This window comes from Tachyglossus aculeatus, chromosome X2 (assembly GCF_015852505.1).
Source record: "Tachyglossus aculeatus isolate mTacAcu1 chromosome X2, mTacAcu1.pri, whole genome shotgun sequence".
Taxonomy (NCBI): domain Eukaryota; kingdom Metazoa; phylum Chordata; class Mammalia; order Monotremata; family Tachyglossidae; genus Tachyglossus; species Tachyglossus aculeatus.
Window position 1 is genome coordinate 5,936,273 of NC_052100.1, and position 18,208 is coordinate 5,954,480.

The 18,208-nt window shown below is 46.8% G+C and overlaps 1 protein-coding gene across 1 annotated transcript in view; it reads right to left on the reverse strand.

The window, feature by feature from the left end:
* RASGEF1C (RasGEF domain family member 1C) overlaps positions 1–17,235 on the reverse strand; it is a 72,053-nt gene extending 54,818 nt beyond the window's left edge. The window contains exon 1 of the mRNA XM_038771569.1: positions 17,167–17,235. The gene's annotated coding sequence lies outside the window, so the exon portion shown is untranslated. The remainder of the gene's footprint in view (positions 1–17,166) is intronic.
* Between the last annotated feature and the right edge of the window lie 973 nt (positions 17,236–18,208).

The following is an 18,208-nucleotide window of genomic DNA, read 5'->3' on the forward strand; positions in this document are numbered from 1 at the left end:
ACAAAAATCTGCCCTTTCCCCTATAGCCAAACTGCTACCTTGTTGATCCAAGGACCTATCCTAACCTGCCTTGACTACTGCATCAGCCTCCTCAGTGACCTTCCTGGCACCTGCCTCTCCCCACTCCAGAAAAACTTTCAGTCTGTTTCCTCACTCAAGAGCCTCCAGTGGTTGCCCACACACCTCCGCATCAAACAGAAGCTCCTTACCATCAGCTTGCAAGCACTCAATCACCTTGCCCCCTCCTATCTTACCTCACTGATTTTCCACTATGACCCAGCACGCTCACTTTGCTCCTCAATCGCCAATTTATTCACTGTACTTCGATCTCATCGCCAATGAGACGGAAAGGCAGTTCCCCTGATCCTGGAAGTCCCTCCCTCTTCATATTAGATATCTCTACTGTCCCCTCCTTCAAAGCCACATCCTCCTCCACAACTCCTCCTAGAAAACTTCCCAACTAAGCCCCTATTTCCCCTACTCCCTCTCCCTTCTGCATCACCCTTGCACTTGAATTTGTACCCCTTTATTCACTCCATCCTCAGTCCCATAGCACTTAGGTGCGTACCTATAATTTATTTTTGTGTCTGTCTCCCCCTCTAGACTGTAAACTCCTTTCGAGCAGGGAACATGTCTACCAACTCTTAAACTGTACTCTCCCAAGTTCTAAGTATAGTGCAATACATATAGTGAGCACTCAAAAAATACAATTGACTGATTATTCTGAAACTTCAACACCTGTCTTCCCCTCTAGACCATAAACTCCTCTGAGTAATAATAATAATTATTATGGCATTTTTTAAGTGTTTACTATGTGCAAAGCACTGTTCTAAGCACTGGGGAGGTTACAAGGTGATCAGGTTGCCCCACGGGGGGTTCACAGTCTTAATCCCCATTTTACAGATGAGGTAACTGAGGCACAGAGAAGTTAAGTGACTTGCCCAAAGGTAGAGTTCACGTCCACCAACTCTGCTGTATGGTGCTTTCCCAAGTTCTTAGAACAGTGCTCTGCACATAGCAAACACCCACTAAATACCATTGACTTAAACTCCCTCAATCCCCTTCCCTAATCTCCAGAATTTATGTACCTCAACAAATTTGTTTGAGCCACGTTACAAAATACTGACTCAAATTAGAAGCAGCATGGCTTAGTGGATACAGCCCGGGCCTGGGAGTCGATGGGAACTGGGTTCTAATCCCAGCTCTGCCACTTGTCTGCTGTGTGACCTTGGGCAAGTCATTTCATTTCTCTGTGCCTCAGGTACCTCATCTGTAAAATGGGGATTAAGACCATGAGCCCCTTGTGGTCCAACCTGGTTAGACTGTATCTACCTCAGTGCTTAATACAGTGCCTGGTATATAGTAAGCGCTTAATACCTTTTTTAAAAAAAGCTATGAATTTCACCCTCCCACTCTCCAGGTGCACAAAAGCAAAGATGACCCCAGGGCCATCATCTACCACAGAAGGAATAAAATGCCAACCACCTCCTCAAAAACACCACTTCCACCATCCAGATGCTGGCCTAATTAAAGCTGCTTGGAATGGTATGCCAGCCAAGAGTCTTCCGCTCCCGTGACAAGGAAAGGAACAAAATTATACAGGATGAGAAAGGCTGTGTTGACATGACACCAACCCATCCATCCCAAGCCAAAATAGTGCACGCGGTTCTGGGTGAGAGAACATGTCCTGGTTATCAGATCCTATAAGTGTGACTCAGTCACACCTCCTGACAGGCGCTTCTCAGTCTCTCTCGGGAATTTGGTTCCATGAGTCAAAAATAAACTTTGCGACTTTCTTCCTTTAACTCTAAAGATGTTTCCAACAAGCCAGAGGCTTCTGGTTCCATGCGATGGGCACTGAATTGGTGATCGTAAAGCAGCACAATAACCATGATAAATCACCTAAATTCTAGCCTGTAAAGGAAACCACCAGGAAGCAGCGTAGCATAGTGAACAGAGTCTGGGCCTGGGAATCAGGGGACCTGGGTTCAAATACCAGGCCCGCCATTTGTCTGTGACCTTGGGCATGATGCTTCACTTCTCTGGGCCTGTTACCCCATCTGTAAAATAGAGATTAAGACTGTGAGCCCTGTGTGGAAATGGACTGTGTCCAACTTGATTTTCTTGTATCTACCTTAGTGCTTAGTACAGTGCCTGGCACATAGTTAGTGCTTAACTAACATAATTATGGTATTTGTTAAGTGTTTACTATATGCCGAGCACTGCACTTAGCACTAGGGGAGATAGAAGATAATCAGGGTGGACACAGTTTCTGTCCCACATGGGGCTGCTCACAGTCTACGTAGAAGGGAGAATAGGCACTGAATCCCCATTTTACAGATGAGGACACTGAGGCCAAGAGATGTTAAGTGATTGCCCAAAGTCCCACAGCAGAACTGGAATTAGAATCCAGGTCCTCTGATTCCCAAGCGCTTTCCATTAGGCCGCATTGCTTCCGGACACATTACGTGCTCTGACCAAAGAAGAAGTGTCCATATGAATGGAAAAAAGAAGGGAGCCATTAAATCACCTGGGACTTTTTTTGTCTTTCGGAATAACTGCTTCAAGCCCAAATCGGAAGGTTTCTGGGCCCCATGTCACATTGGGGCCTGGGTTTTATAGGTTGGTCCTTGAGTTAATTTATTATACCAATTCTTCCCAGAGCAAGATGCCAAGGGGTAAGAAATACAGTGTGTACTGACAGAGTCAAACCTGCCAGCAGTGATGAAAGACCTTAGCTTTCAGGAGAAAAGAAAAAAAAAAAAAAACCCACAACAGAAGATGTTGAAAAAATAATTGTATTGAGTGAGGCCAATTGTGGAGAGACTTTGAAGGCTCAGTTTTGCAAATGCTAAACCTGTGGGTGGGAATGATTCAATCAGCAAGTCCTTCCCTCAGTAGAAACCCCCAACCGTGATCTGAAGAAGAAGGAGGCTTGACATGGAGGTCAGGTGTCTGATTTTTCTAAACTAGGGTTTCCCATCCTGACAGCACCTGAACTTGAGTATATTCTGGGCAACAGAAATCACATGGCCTAGTGGATAGTGCAGTCCTGGGAGTCGGAGGAACTGGGCTCTAATCCTGACTCCACCACTTGTTTGCTAGGTGACCTTGGGCAAGTCACTTCACTTCTCTGTGCCTCATTGACCTCATCTGTAAAGCGGGGATTCTAGAATGTGAGCTCCATGTGGTACATGAAATGTGTCCAACCTTATTATTTTGTTTCTACCCCAGCAGTTAGTACAGTACCCTGGCACAAAGTTAGTGCCTAATAAATACCATTAAAAAAAGGGCCAAGAAACAGCTAAAATATTATTTTGTTCTTTTTCAGCAGGGAGAGCAACTCTACACAACATTCAGTAAGCAGTGTCTCCTGGTGGAAAGAGCCAGGGCATCAGAGAACCTAAGTTCTAATCCTGACCCTGCCACTTGCCTACTGTGAGACCCTGGGCAAGTCATTAACTTCTCTAGGCCTCAGCCTCCTCATCTGTAAAATGGGGGTAGGATACCTGCTATCCCTACCTCTAAGGTGGTAAGACAGGGACTGGGTCTGATCTGATTATCTTGTGTCCATACCAGGGCTCAGATCAGAATCAGCGCTTAATAAATACCATCATCAATTCTCCCCTGCCTAGATCCTAGCACTTGCAATTGCCAAGGTAATTTTCACCTGCAAATGTCAAGTTCTCCATAGTTCTATCTTGAGAGCTAGCATGGTAAAGTGGATAGACCACGGGTCTGGGAGCAGATGGTCATGGATTCTAATACTGCCTCGGCCACTTGTCTGCTGGGTGACCTTGGGCAAGTCACTTCACTTCTCTGTGCCTCAGTTTCCTCATCTGTAAAATGGGGATTAAGACTGTGAGCCCTATGTGGGACAGGGGCTATGTCTAACCTGATTTGCTTGTCCACCCCAGTGCTTAGTACAATGCCTGACACAAAGTGAGAGCTTAACAAATACCACAACTATTAATATTATTAAAGCCCTTGTCTTTCTTTCTGTTCATGCCAGGCTAGGCAGCAGAAGTGAAAAAAAAAATATTGGGACGAAGAGGTAGAAGCTCTTTGTTCCCTCCATCCAAAAATCATCCTTCCTGAAAAAACAAAAATACCCCGCAATTCTTTCTGTCTTCGACAACCAAATGCCCCTTTCAAGGTTACATCCAAATCACCTCTGGAGAAGATGAGAGGCAACAGAAAACAAAGGTTTTTTTCATTTGCATCATTCACTCCTGGCCTGACCCTCATGAGTCAGACAGTAACTGTACGATAATGACATAAATTCACGGTGACAAGTATGGATTCTGTTAAGGAGAACTTGGGGAAAGGCGAAAAAAACAGCAGCCCCTCTTATCTGGAACGGGAAGTGTTTACGAGCAATAACCTCGTGCTGCCTTTATAAAACCCGGCACTTCAAAGAGCCTGGTGTCTTTTCCAGATATGATTCATTTTTCTTTTCAATAAATCGCTTTGCGAAGCAGTGTGTCCTGACGGAAGGAGCCTGGGCCTGGGAGTCAGAAGATCAGGGTTCTAATCCTGGCTCTGTTGTCTGCCTTCTGGGTGATCTCAGGCAAGTCACTTCACTTTTCTCAGCAGTAAAATGGGGATTCAATACCTGTTCTCTCTACCCCTTTAGATCTCTGTACAATCTCCAACCTCATCGACTCTGAAATTTCACTCTCCAACCACATTCTGGCCTTGTGTTCTCTCCCATACTCATCCTTGTTGCAGTCTGTCCTATTCCTCCACAGAGACCTCCAATCTTTGGACGCCCCTCACATTCTTCTCCTGTCACACCTTCTCCCGACATATAAATCCAAACCCTCAATACCACCCTCTCAACTGGACTCAGCTTTGTCGCTCCTCTGATCTTGTGCCACTAACCCACGGCCCTGGATCACATGAGACGCTTCCTCCACTGTTGCACATGAGCTGAGAGCGCTGCTGGCAAAAATCTAGACTCCAGACCAACTTTATCCATCTCAAATTCATCCTCAGCTGCTCGAATTCTGCCCTGTCTTCTGCTTGGTAACTGCATTTCTTCATCCTTATTGCCTCCTGTGCTCACTACCCACAATAGCTATTTCAGATGCTCCACACCCCTTCTTAAACCCCGGCTCTCCTCCTCCCTAAATCTCTCACCATGGACTTTGATAAAATCAAAACCTTTGGGTGTCCTTTCCTCTCCACCCAAACTGCTACTATGCTGATCCAAGCATTTATCACACCCTACCTTGACTACTGCATCAGCCTTCTCGCTTACCTCCCTGCCTCTTCCCACTCCAGTTCATCTTCACCCTGCTGCTCATATCACTTTTCTGGAAAAAAAAATCAATTCAGTCCACGTCTCCCCATTCCTCAAGAACCTCCGGTGGTGACCCAACCAGCCCGCATCAACAGAAGGTCCTTACCATTAGGCACTCAATCAGCTCTATCCCTCCTACCTTACCTTGCCGCTCTACTATAACCCAGCCCACACACTCCACTCCTCTAAAGTCAACCTGCTCTCTGTACCTCGATCTCATCTTTCCTGCCAATAATCCCTTGTCCACATCCTTCCTCTGGCCTGGAACCCCCTCCCTGCCCACATCATATCTGCCAGCTCATCACTCTTCCTACCTTCAAAAACCCTCCTAAAATTACATCTCTGTGACTAAGTCCTCATTTTCCCTGCCTGGCTCTCCAAGCCAAGTATGCATTGTACTCCTTAGGCACTCTGGTACCCCACTCACTCATGTACATATCCTCACACTCTCTTATTTCTCCTCTCTGTAATTTAATACCTGTTTTCCTCTGTAGATTGCAAGCTCCTTGTGGGCAGGGATTGGATCTGCCAACTCTATTTCATTCCACTTTCCCAAGAGCTTAATACAGTGCTATGTACACAGTAAGCAATCGAAAAATACCACTGATTGACTGAAGATGCAAAAATTATGTGCTCTACCCACAATGAGGACATGAGAAGCAGTGTGGCCAAGTGGAAAGATCATGGGCTTGGGAGTCAGAGGACCTGGGTTCTAATCCTGGCTCTGCCACATGCCCTCTGAGTGACCATGGGCAAGTCACTTAACTACTCTGTATTTCAGCTACCGCGTCTGTAAAATGGGAATGAAGACTGTGAGCGCCATGTGGAACCTAATTATCTTGCATCTACCCCAGGGCTTAGAATAGTACATAGTAAGCACTTAACAAAAGTATTAGTTAGATTTATATTACTTGATATATACTTATATATTTTTTTACTCACACACACAACACTATACTAAATATATTACATATAATAATAATAATGTTGATATTTGTTAAGCGCTTACTATGTGCCAAGCACTGTTCTAAGCGCTGGGGTAGATAGAAGGTAATCAGGTTGTCCCATGTGGGGCTCACAGTCTTCATCCCCATTTTACAGATGAGGGAACTGAGGCCTAGAGAAGTTAAGTGACTTGCCCAAGGTCACACAGTTGACAAGTGGCGGAACCAGGATTTGAACCCACAACCTCTGGCTCCCCAGCCCGTGCTCTTTCCACTGAGCCACGCTGCTTGGGTTAACTCCGGTGCTTCCCGTCTCAACCACAGTGAGAATTTGCATAGAACAACGGTGCCCTTTGGCCCAACACACTCCGATCATACTTACTATATGTATACACCATACTATACAAATATATACAGTCCAGAGGCTGACTGGCTTGGGAGCCTCAGATTTTATTCCTGCCTCTGCCTCTTGTCTTCTGTGTCACCTTGGGTAAATCCCCTTTACCTCTCTGGGCTTCCCATTTCCTCACCTACAAAATGGGGATGAAATGCCTGTTCTCCCTCCCTCTTAACAGGGCCTGAGTCTAATCTGATTACCTTGTATCTAGCCCAATGTTTGGCACTTAGTAAGTACTTAAATACCATATTACTGTATTGTATTATTACTATTATTATTACTATTGTAGGGTGCCTTCTCCTTTGAAGTTAGAGGACAAGAAGGATTCCCTCATTGTTTCTGCTTCAAAGCCCTCTCCCCCTGCAGCCCAACCCATCGGGGAGTTCTGTTTAATTCTTATTTATCGGTGATGAACTTGTAACCCATCTTTCTATGTCGGCTTCATTGATTTCTTGGCATGCTCCAAATTCTTATACTCAGTGCTAAGAGCTTGGCAAAACTCTCTCCAATGTGAATCAAGCCAAGTTCACTGAGCTTTTACATTGTCTTTCTGCAGCACACTCACTAGCTATATCCAATGAATGAGACTTCTAGATAATCAATCCATCGTACTTATTGGTGTTTCCTGTGTGCACAGCACTGTACTAAGCATTTGGGAGAGTACAGTAAGCAGTAGAAAAGATAATTCCCTGCCCACAACGAGCTTACAGTCTAGAAGGGGAGACAAACATTAATATAAATAAATAAATTACAAATATATTCAGAAGTGCTGTGGGGCTGAGGTGGGGGTGAATAAAGGGAGCAAATCAGAGCAACACAGAAGGGAGGGGGAGATCATGGGCCTAGTTGATAGAGCCCAGGCCTGGGAGTCAGAAGGACCTGGGTTCTAATTCTGGCTCTGCCACTTGTCTGCTGTGCGACCTTGGGTAAGTCGCTTCACTTCTCTGGGCCACAGTTACCTCATCTGTAAAATAGGGATTAAGACTCTAAGGCCCATGTGGGACATAGACTGAGTCCAATCTGATTAGCTTGCAACTACCCCATCACTTAGTACAGTGCCTGGCACTTAAGAAGCACTTTAACAAATGCCATTTAAAAAAGCAAAAACCAAAAAAACACCTTGCCAGGCGTTGACAATAGTGACCAAGAACTGCTCACGATTCCAAATCATTGCATCCATTCTGCTGCTCTCCAGAAAAGCCAAGTAATAAACTGCATGGAGAAGCAGTGAAAGCATTCTTCTCCAAGGAAGTGACTTATTAGCCTGCAGAGGTAATAACACTTAAAAGCACTTCGAGCAAATTCAGCTTTGAAAAAAGCCAAGAAGATGATTGATTTTGTGTTATTTATTAAATTGACTAACGCTTCAAAACTTGAAGCCAAATGCGAACTTCAGATTTACAAAGACCCAAATGGCTTTTTCTCTTTTCTGGATAGAGACACCTGAATTAAACACTTTTTCACTAAATCAATAGACTGAAACAACATAGTCACTGAGCAGGCACTGTGGACATCATCTAGTGAATGGTGGCAAACACATTTTGGGTTCATCCAGGTAATGTGCTAAGTCGTTTTTATTAAAAAAAAACTGGTAAACTGAATTTTGTTTCCAGTTAAAATAAACTGTATATTTTATGTAGTAAAGGAGAATGTGTAGCAGTTGAAGAGTGACTACCATTTTTTAATGGTATTTGTTAAGGGTTTACTATGTGCCAGGCATTGAACTAAGTACTGAGATAAACATAATAATCAAGGTGAACATAGTCCATGTCCCACATGGGGTTCAGTCTTTATCCCCACTTTACAGATGAGGTAACTGAAGCCCAAGGAAGTTAAGCTGCTTGCTCAAGGTCACCCAGCAGACAGGTGGTTGGGTCGGAATTAAAACCCAGGTCCTCATACGATTGAATGAATGAATGAACCCAGGTCCTCTGACTCTCAGGCACGGGCTCTTTCCACCAGGCCATGCTGCTTGTCTTGTCAAGTGAATGGTCTTGACAGGTATTTAGCATCATTAACTGAGCTTCTGAAAAGTACAAGAAACAAAGTAATGCCTGCCACTAAATCAACTAAAAATTCAGTGACTGAAGACACATTATTTGTTTATCCTGCTGTTTTACCAGCAACAGGAAAGCCTGAAAATAAGCAAGAACCTAGGATCCATGGACTGTTTAAAAAAGGTTTACTGCCAATGACATTTAGTCTATTAACAATCACTTTTGGCAGGCTGGTCAATGGGAAGCTGAATCTTCATCCTGATATGTAGGAAGACGAACTGGCCATGGTCCACCATTGAAAAGCAGCATGGCCCAGTGGAAAGACCACAAAAGTCAGAGGACACTGGTTTCAATCCTGGTTCTGCCACTTGTGTGCTAAGTGACCCTAGGTAAGTCACTTCACTTCTCTGGGTCTCAATTACCTCATCTGTAAAATGGGAATTAAGCCTGTGAGCCCTGTGGGGGACAGGGACTGTGTCCAACCTGATTATCTTATCTCTACCCCTGGCCTTAGTACAGTGCCTAGCACATAGTTTAAAAAAAAGGCACTGAGGGTTTCCAATCAAGTCCTACAAGACCCAACATGATGACTTTCTGGCCTGTCAACTCACTGACTGTGTCCAACCTGATTACCTTGTATCTACCCCAGTGCTTAGAACAGTGCTTGGCACAGAGTAAGTGCTTAAATACCACAATTATTATTAACTATGATCAACTCAACCACGTAGGGATATTTACTGAGCACTTATTGGGTGCAGAGAACTCTACTAAGTGCTTGGGAGAATACAATAAGAGTTAGTAGACACAATTTCTGCCCTCAAGCAGCTGACAATCTACAGTGTGCAAAGCACGGTACCAAGCACCTCGGAGGGGACAATAGAGGTAGGAGACAGGATCCCTGCCCTCAAGAAGACTCCTGTCTAGTGGAATTCTGTTCCCTCGCATTCCTTACCACCCCTAGCCCCCATAAAGTCCCCATCCTTTTGAGCCCCCACGCTCAAAATACAAACCTGATACCTATGGACAACCCCCAGCCCATTCCTCTTATCTGAGGTTTAATGCTAAATCTTCCAGTTTTACTGTCTCCTGGCAAACGTGCAGTTAGTCTATAAAAGACAATAAAAATGTTTTCTTAACTGGATAATACCCCAATTAAGTAATGTACTCTAGTGTAATATAGAAACCATCCACAAACACAGCCTGTGTATAAATTACAAACCACTACAATCAGGCAATGAGCCGTGAAGTCTGTAAATGATGCCAAACTAATAATCCTCTTTTCAGTTCAAATTACAATCTTTGGAATTTCACAGTCAGAGACTTTTAAATGGGTCAAAAATACTGTAATCACACTTAATGAATCTGCTCTGGGACCAACTGACTTTGCGCCAGGAGACGGAGAATCCGATGAAGATGAGGATGAATATTATTGTATTTCTTAAGCATATACTATATGCCAAGGACTGTGCTAAGTGTTGGGGCAGATACAAGATGATCAGCTGCTCAGAATGGATGTTCTCCTGCCACAGTTGAGGATCCTTTTGAGAATCACATTCAGTTTCATACTTAATAAAGAGCAACTGTCACTTTGGCAGAGAATTCCGTAATCCCCTACTGTGCTGGTTTTCTAAGTTTTCCTTTATCCAGGACCACTTGAACAGTGTAACTTTATCTGAACAACCAATCAATGGCATTTATTGCGCTTTTCATGTCTGCAGAGACTTGTACTAAGCATTTGAGAGAGTTCAACAGAATTGGTAGATAAAGCCCCTGCCCTCAAGGAGCTTATAGTGAAAAGCACTGTACTAAGCACTTTGAAGAGTGCAACAGAGAGCTCATATCAATCAATAGCACTTATTGAGCACTTATTTTGTGCAGAGCACTGTACTGAGTGTCTGGGAGAGTCCAATACAAGAGAATTGGTAGACAATCCCTGCCCTAAAGAATCTTAGCATCTACTGTGTGCCAGAGTTCTGTGCTAAGTGCTCAGGAGAGCTAACAGACACAATTCTTGGCCTTAGAGAGCTTACAATCTACTGTGGGGAGATTGCAGTACTAAGCTCTTGGGACAGTACAATACAATAGGTAGGCAAGATCGATCAGTCCTGTCTGTCACCTCCCTCCAAACCCCGTTCATTCTCCCCCTTCTAGACTGTGAGCCCACTGTTGGTTAGGGGCCGGCTCTATATGTTGCCAACTTGTACTTCCCAAGCGCTTAGTACAGTGCTCTCCCTGTACCCGCACCTGCACAGCCCGCACCCTCCGCTCCTCTGCCACTAATCTCCTCACCGTGCCTCGTTCTCGCCTGTCCAGCCGTCGACCCCCGGCCCACGTCATCCCCCTGGCCTGGAATGCCCTCCCTCCGCACATCTGCCAAGCTAGCTCTCTTCCTTCCTTCAAAGCCCTACTGAGAGCTCACCTCCTCCAGGAGGCCTTCCCAAACTGAGCCCCCTCCTTCCTCTCCCCCCTCCCCATCCCCCCCCACCTTACCTCCTTCCCCTCCCCAAAGCACCTGTATATATGTATATATGTTTGTACGTATTTATTACTCTATTTATTTATTTTATTTGTACATATTTATTCTATTTATTTTACTTTGTTAATATGTTTTGTTGTCTGTCTCCCCCTTCTAGACTATGAGCCTGCTGTTGGGTAGGGACCGTCTCAACATGTTGCCAACTTGTACTTCCCAAGCGCTTAGTACAGTGTTCTGCACACAGTAAGGCGCTCAATAAATATGAATGAATGAATGATTTACTTTAGTGGTCTACACTGCGAGTGAAAGGGGGATAATGATAAAGTGATATCTTGCCAATCTTAAAATGATTATAATACACTGGGGAATTGGGCTTATATTTTTGCCATTATTGCCTAAGTCTAATTCCCATTCCTGTTACAGGCTACACAAGTCAATAGCTGAAGAGATTCCTGAACATCTAATATTTGCTTTAAAGGGAGAAAAACCCTCAGGGAAATTAAAAATCAATCTGCCCCACCAAAAAAAAAAACCAACCCTCCATTCTGCCTACAGAGCATGCCATAGGCACAGCTGGGCTAATATGAACACACATTTTTAAAAGAATCCATTTTATATCTAGGATTATTAAAAACACTAGGGGTGGAAGGAAACGCTGAGTGGAATGAAAGAAGAGTTTGTCAAATGGAACATGATCAAGTGTGGGAAGAGTCAAATTCTTTCCAGCTGGGAAGAGTGTAATTCCTGCCATGGCCAAGTGAAAGAAATGAAGAGACATACATCAATTGGCATGAAGAGCAAAGCAAAGTGAGAAACATCTGTACCTAACATATGAGAACCACTTTAACTCTCATTTAATTTCCCCCGTCTGTCAACAGTCCAGAGTGATACCCAAGTGACCTGCTCCAGTTCAGTCAAGAGCCATGACTTGATTAGCTTGTATCTATTGGTTAGGACAGTGCTTGGCACACAGTAAGCATTTAAATGATTATGATCCTATGTGCCAAGCGTTATTCTAAGCACTGAGGTAGACACTAGTTAATCAGGTTGGACAAGGTCCCTGTCCTATATGGGGCTTACAGTCTAAATAGGAGGTAAGTGCTCTGAGGCACAGAGAAGTGAAGTGACTTGCCCAAGGTCACACAGCAGACACATAGGAGAGCTGGGATTAGAACCCATGTCCCCTGATTACCACGCTCATACTCTTTCCACCAGGCCACATTGCTCTGAATACTATGATACCAAAACAGATACCACAGTGATTATTATTAGCAGGTACTGAAGACCACGTCTGCTACTTGCTAGTCAGAGAAGGGAATAGCCTTAGAAATTTAAAAGGTCTGGAAGATTATTTAGGTTCCATAACAAAGTTCCCTCTGCCTTTCACCTCCAGAGTGTTCTGAATTCCAGCTATGTTAAAGCTATGTGCTAAAATAAGTGAGGATGCCAATAAAGGAAGCAGCATCGCCTAGTGGAAAAGCACAGGTGTGGAAGTTACAGAACCTGGGTTCTAATCCCAGCTCTACTAATTGCTTGCTGTGTGACCTTGGGCAAGTTACTTGTCTTCTCTGGGCCTCTTTTCTCAACTGTAAAATGGGGATTCAATACTTGTTCTCTCTCCTACTTAGACTGTAAGCCCAATGCGAGACAGGGTCTGTGTCCAACCTAATCAATTTGTACCTACCCCAACACTTAAAACAGAATTGGATACAAAGTAAAAGCCTTACGGATACCCTAAAATACCCTAAAATAAGACTGCAGTTCCTACTTTTCATTGTGGAGGTGAAATGGGGGCATAAGGGATTGGGGGGGGACGGGGACTAAGAAGGGGCAATTTTCAATCAATGTTTTTGAGCATTTATTCTATGCAAAGCACTGTACTAAATGATTGGGAGAGTCCAATATAGTAGACCTGAACCCTCCAGGAGCTCACAGTCTACTGTGTGCCAAGCACTGCACTAAGCACTTTGGAGGATACAACAGATATCAAGTAATACATGATCCCTGCCCTCAAGGATCTTCCCGTCTACTGTGCGTAGAGAACTATATGTGCAGTACTGAGCACTTGGGGTCTGAGAGAGTTAGGAGACACAATACCTCCCCACAAAGACCATACAATCTGTTGTGTGCCCAGCACAGTTGGTAGACATGATCCTTGGCCTCGAAGAGCTTAGAGTCAGAAGAAAACAATCCAAGAAGTCACTACTTTGGGTCTTTTCAGTATGATAACTGTTGGTTCTTGTCAAAAGGCTGAAGCTATGGTTTTGGCTTCCCTCTACTCCGGAAGCTTGTTGTAGGCAGGGAGTGTGTCTACCAACTCTGTTGGATTGTACTCTCCCAAGCGCTTAGTACAGTGCCCTGCACACAATAAGCACTCCATAAATACCATTGATTACTTGAATGAAACAACTGAGGGATGGGGAAACAACTGAGGGATGGGGGTGGGGCGGGAGGGCTATCAATTCCATGGAGTTGGTTTCAATAATAACCAATCTGGGGAATTGGGGGTGGTTAAAACAGAACAGAAAAGATTAAAAAGCCCTTCAGACTGCATTTGCTCTACATTTGATTAACTACCACTCTCACTCTACATATATATGAACTCTCATCTACCCATCTAAACACATAACATAAAAAAATGGGTTACTACAATATCATCCCACTACCTTTAAAAGCAGAAAGCAGAAGAAACTGTGTCTGACAAGATCGCTCTAGGGTTAAATCAAATCCTCATAGGATCATGATCTTTGCTGATCAAATTAAGACTATAAAACACAACTCTTTAAGAAAGCTCAATTCCCTTGGCGGTATATCCTATTAAAATGATCCCACTGTAGAAATAAATGCAGAAAAGAGTAGATAAAAAATATGATGGATAAGAAATGAGCTTCCTCACTGGTCACGGACGCTGATTGTATTTGGAGAATGTTAACCCTTATGTATCAGCACAGAGGTACTGTAGCTAAAAATCGTTTTGAAGAACTTTTTTCCATTGCACAGATCTCGTGTGTTGGCAATTCCACAGCAGTAGGATTCATGCGGGCGACTGGTTTCAGATGAACATGATGATAATTGTGGAATTGTTAAGAGCTTACTAAGTTTTAAGCAGTGTACTGAGCGCTTGGGTAGATACAAAGTATCAGGTGGAACACAGAGTCCTTGACCCACTTCGTTTTGTGGGATTAGGAGACCTAGGTTTTTAATCCTGGCTCTGCCACTTGTGTGCCCTGTGACCTTGGACAAGTCACTGAACTTGTCTTTGCCTCAGATTTCCTCATCTGGGGAGTAAAATCAATCAATGGCATTTATTAAGTGCTTACTGGGTTCACAGAACTGTACTAGACTGTGAATGACTAGACTGTGACAATCTTTCTAGACTCTGAGCTCGTTGTGAGCAGGGAATGTCACCGGTTTATTGTTGTATTGTACTTTCCCAATTGCTCAATACAGTGCTCTGCATACAGTAAGTGCTTAATAAATACAACTGAATGAATGATTGAATGAATACTAAGTACTTGGGAGAGGACAATACAACAGAGTTGGTAGGCAGATTCCCTGCCCTCAAGGAATTTACAATCAAGTGGGGGCAGAGAGCCTGACACTAAAATCCCTGTGCCTCAGTTTCCTCATCTGTAAAATCAGTCATCCAACGGCATTTATTGAGAGCTTCCTGTAAGCAGGGCACTGTACAAAGCACTTGGGAGAGTACATTATAACAGAGTTGGTAGACACATTCCCTGTCCACAATAAGCTTACAGTCCAGAGTCACTGATCTAAGCGCTGGGGTAGATACAACCACATCGGATCGGACACAGTCCCTGTCTCACGTGGGGCTCACGGCCTCAATCCCCATTTTACAGATGAGGTCATTAGCGCCCAGAGAAGTGAAGTGACTTATCCAAGGTCACAGGGCAGACAAGTAGCGGATCCAGAATTAGAACCCATGACCAATCAATCAATTTGTGGAGCACTTACCATGTGCAGAACACTGTACTAAGCGCTTGGGAGAGTTCAACACGACAATATGAGACACCTTCCCTGCCCACAACTCAGTCTCTGAGAGGTCAGTCTCTTCCTCTCGGAATAGGCTGGTTTTCTGGTCGATAGAAGGTGCTTGGCATAGTGGACAGAGACCGGGCCTGGCAGTCAGAAGGTCATGGGTTCTAATCCTGCCTCCGCCCCTTGTCTGCTCTGTGACCCTGGGCAAGTCACTTCACTGGGTCTCAGTTCCCTCATCTGTAGAATGGGGATTGAGACGGTGAGCCCCACATGGGAGGGGGTCTGCGCCCAACCCCATTAGGTTGTAGGCATTCATTCAACTCAGTCAATCGTATTGAACGCTTACTGTGTGCAGAGCACTGTTCAAAGTGCTTGTCTCCACCCCAGTGCTTGTTACCCTGTCTGGCACATGGTAAATGTTTAACACATACACCAGTTATTATTATTATTGTAGGGAGAGTCACTCTCCAGGGCGAGGAGGCACTGTTGCCGACTTGTACTTCCCAAGCGCTTAGTACAGTGCTCTGCACACAGTCATTGCTCAATACGATTGAATGAATGAATAATGGACCAGGGCGGGGATTATGCGGTGGCTGCAGCGGGGCATTCATTCAATCATTCATTCAATCGTATTTATTGAGCGTTTACTGTGTGCAGAGTATTGTACTAAGCGCTTGGGAAGGGCAAGTCGGAAACATATAGAGACGGTCCCTACCCAACAACGGGCTCACAGTCTAGAATGGGGAGACAGACAACAAATATTTACTGACCGCTTACGATGTGCAGCGCGCTGTACTACTACTACTAATAATAATAATGATAGCATTTATTAAGCGCTTACTGTGTGCAAAGCACTGTTCTAAGCGCTGGGGAGGTAACAGGGTGATCAGGTTATCCCACGGGGGGCTCACAATCTTAATCCCATTTTACAGATGAGGGAACTGGGGGCACAGAGAAGTGAAGTGACTTGCCCAAAGTCACACAGCTGACAATTGGCGGAGCCAGGATTTGAACCCATGACCTCGGACTCCAAAGCCCGTGCTCTTTTCCACTGAGCCACGCTGCTTCTTGTATCCACCCCAGCGCTTAGTACAGTGTCTGGCACGCAGTAACCCGGCGTCGTTGTCTCTGCACGAGCCCGCCACGGCCTCCGGCTCTCTGACCAGGAGGAAGCGGCGGCGGCGGTGGTACTGTGTGGGCGTCGCCTAACGCGACCGAAGAAAAGTTTGCGGGCCGGCTGTGGGAGCCGCCGAGCCGGGCTAGACTGAACTCCCATGCCCCGTCCCCGCCGGAGGAAGGATGTTCGCCACGGCACGGAGGAGCAGAGATGGGGTGGAGAAGCAGCGCAGCTCAGTGGAAAGAGCCCGGGCTTTGGAGTCAGGGGTCATGGGTTCAAATCCCGCTCCGCCAACTGTCAGCTGTGTGACTTTGGGCAAGCCACTTCACTGGGCCTCAGTTCCCTCATCTGTAAAATGGGGACTGACTGTGAGTCCCCCATGGGACAACCTGATCACCTTGAAACCTCCCCAGAGCTTACAACAGTGCTTTGCACATAGTGAGCGCTTAATAAATGCTATCATCATCAAGGAGAGCCCTGCGAGCTCCCGTCACGGGCCAAGCCGAGGGACTGCAAGGTGCCCGCTCGCCCGGGCAGGGGACGGGGCGTGTGGAGGGAAGGCACGACGCCCTCCCTCCCACGCACACTTCACGATGGCATGTATTAAGCGCTTACTATGTGCAAAGCACTGCCCTAAGCGCTGGGGAGGATACAAGGTTATCAGGTTGTCCCACGGGGGGGCTCGCAGTCTTAATCCCCATTTTCCAGATGAGGGAACTCGGGCCCAGAGAAGTGAAGTGACTTTCCCGAAGTCACCCAGCTGACAAGTGGCGGGGCCGGGATCTGAACCCCTGACACCTGGCTCCAAAGGCCGGGCTCTTTCCACTGAGCCCCGCTGTTTGTGCCCACGCCTGGCCCCAGGGTGGCCCCGCCCCGCCCGGCACCTGCCCTGCCCTGCCCTGCCCTCCCGGCGCCTCCGCTCGCTACTCACCGGCTGCTAGGGTTGGGCCGCCCGGCCGCTCCAGCCCGGGTCCGGCCCCGGCCCGGCGCGCGGGGAGGCGCGGCCCATCCTCCCGGGGGGCTCCGGCAGGGAGGGAGGGAGGGAAGGAGGACGGGCGGCAGGCAGGACGGACGGACGGACGGACGGTCCGGGGAACCGGGGGCCGGAGCTGGACCGTCCGGACCCGCTGCCGGCCGGCCGAGACGCCGCAGCGCCGCCAGCCCCGCCAGCCCCGCCAGCCCCGCCCCGCCCCGCCCGACACGCCCCCTCGTGGCCACGCCCCCCCGCGCCCGGCCCGGGCAGCAGGGCGCCGCCTGGCGGAGAACCCTGGGATCGACCCCGGGAGGGCGGGGCCGGGCCGGGCCGCGCCGCGCCGCTGGAGTTCTCCGCTGCCGGAGCTCCTCTTGGCTCCCCCATGCTCCTCCTCGCCCCTCTCCGCTCTCTTCTGCTCTGCTCGGCTCTGGTCCTCTCGCCTCTATCTGTTTTCCTTTGCTCCCCTCTGTTCCCCTCGCCCCTCTCTGCTCCACCACTCTCCTTTCTGCTTCCCTTCACTCCTCCCTGCTCCCCTCTGATCCTTTCATCCATCTCTGCTTCCCTTCACTCCTCCCTGCTCCCCTCTCGGCCCCCCTCGACCCTTTCTGCTTTCCTCTGCTCCTCTGTTTCTCTCGCCCCTCTCTGCTCTACTATTCTCCTTTCTGCTTCCCTTCACTCCTCTCTGCTCCTCTCTCTGCTTCCCTCTGCTCCTCTCTGATCCTCTCATTCATCTCCACTTCCCTTCACTCCTCTCTGCTCCCCTCTCCCCTTTCGGCCCCCCCTCGACCCTTTCTGCTTTCCTCTGCTCCTCTGTTTCTCTCGCCCCTCTCTGCTCTACTATTCTCCTTTCTGCTTCCCTTCACTCCTCTCTGCTCCTCTCTCTGCTTCACTCTGCTCCTCTCATTCATCTCCACTTCCCTTCACTCCTCTCTGCTCCCCTCTCCCCTTTCGGCCCCCCCTCGACCCTTTCTGCTTTCCTCTGCTCCTCTGTTTCTCTCGC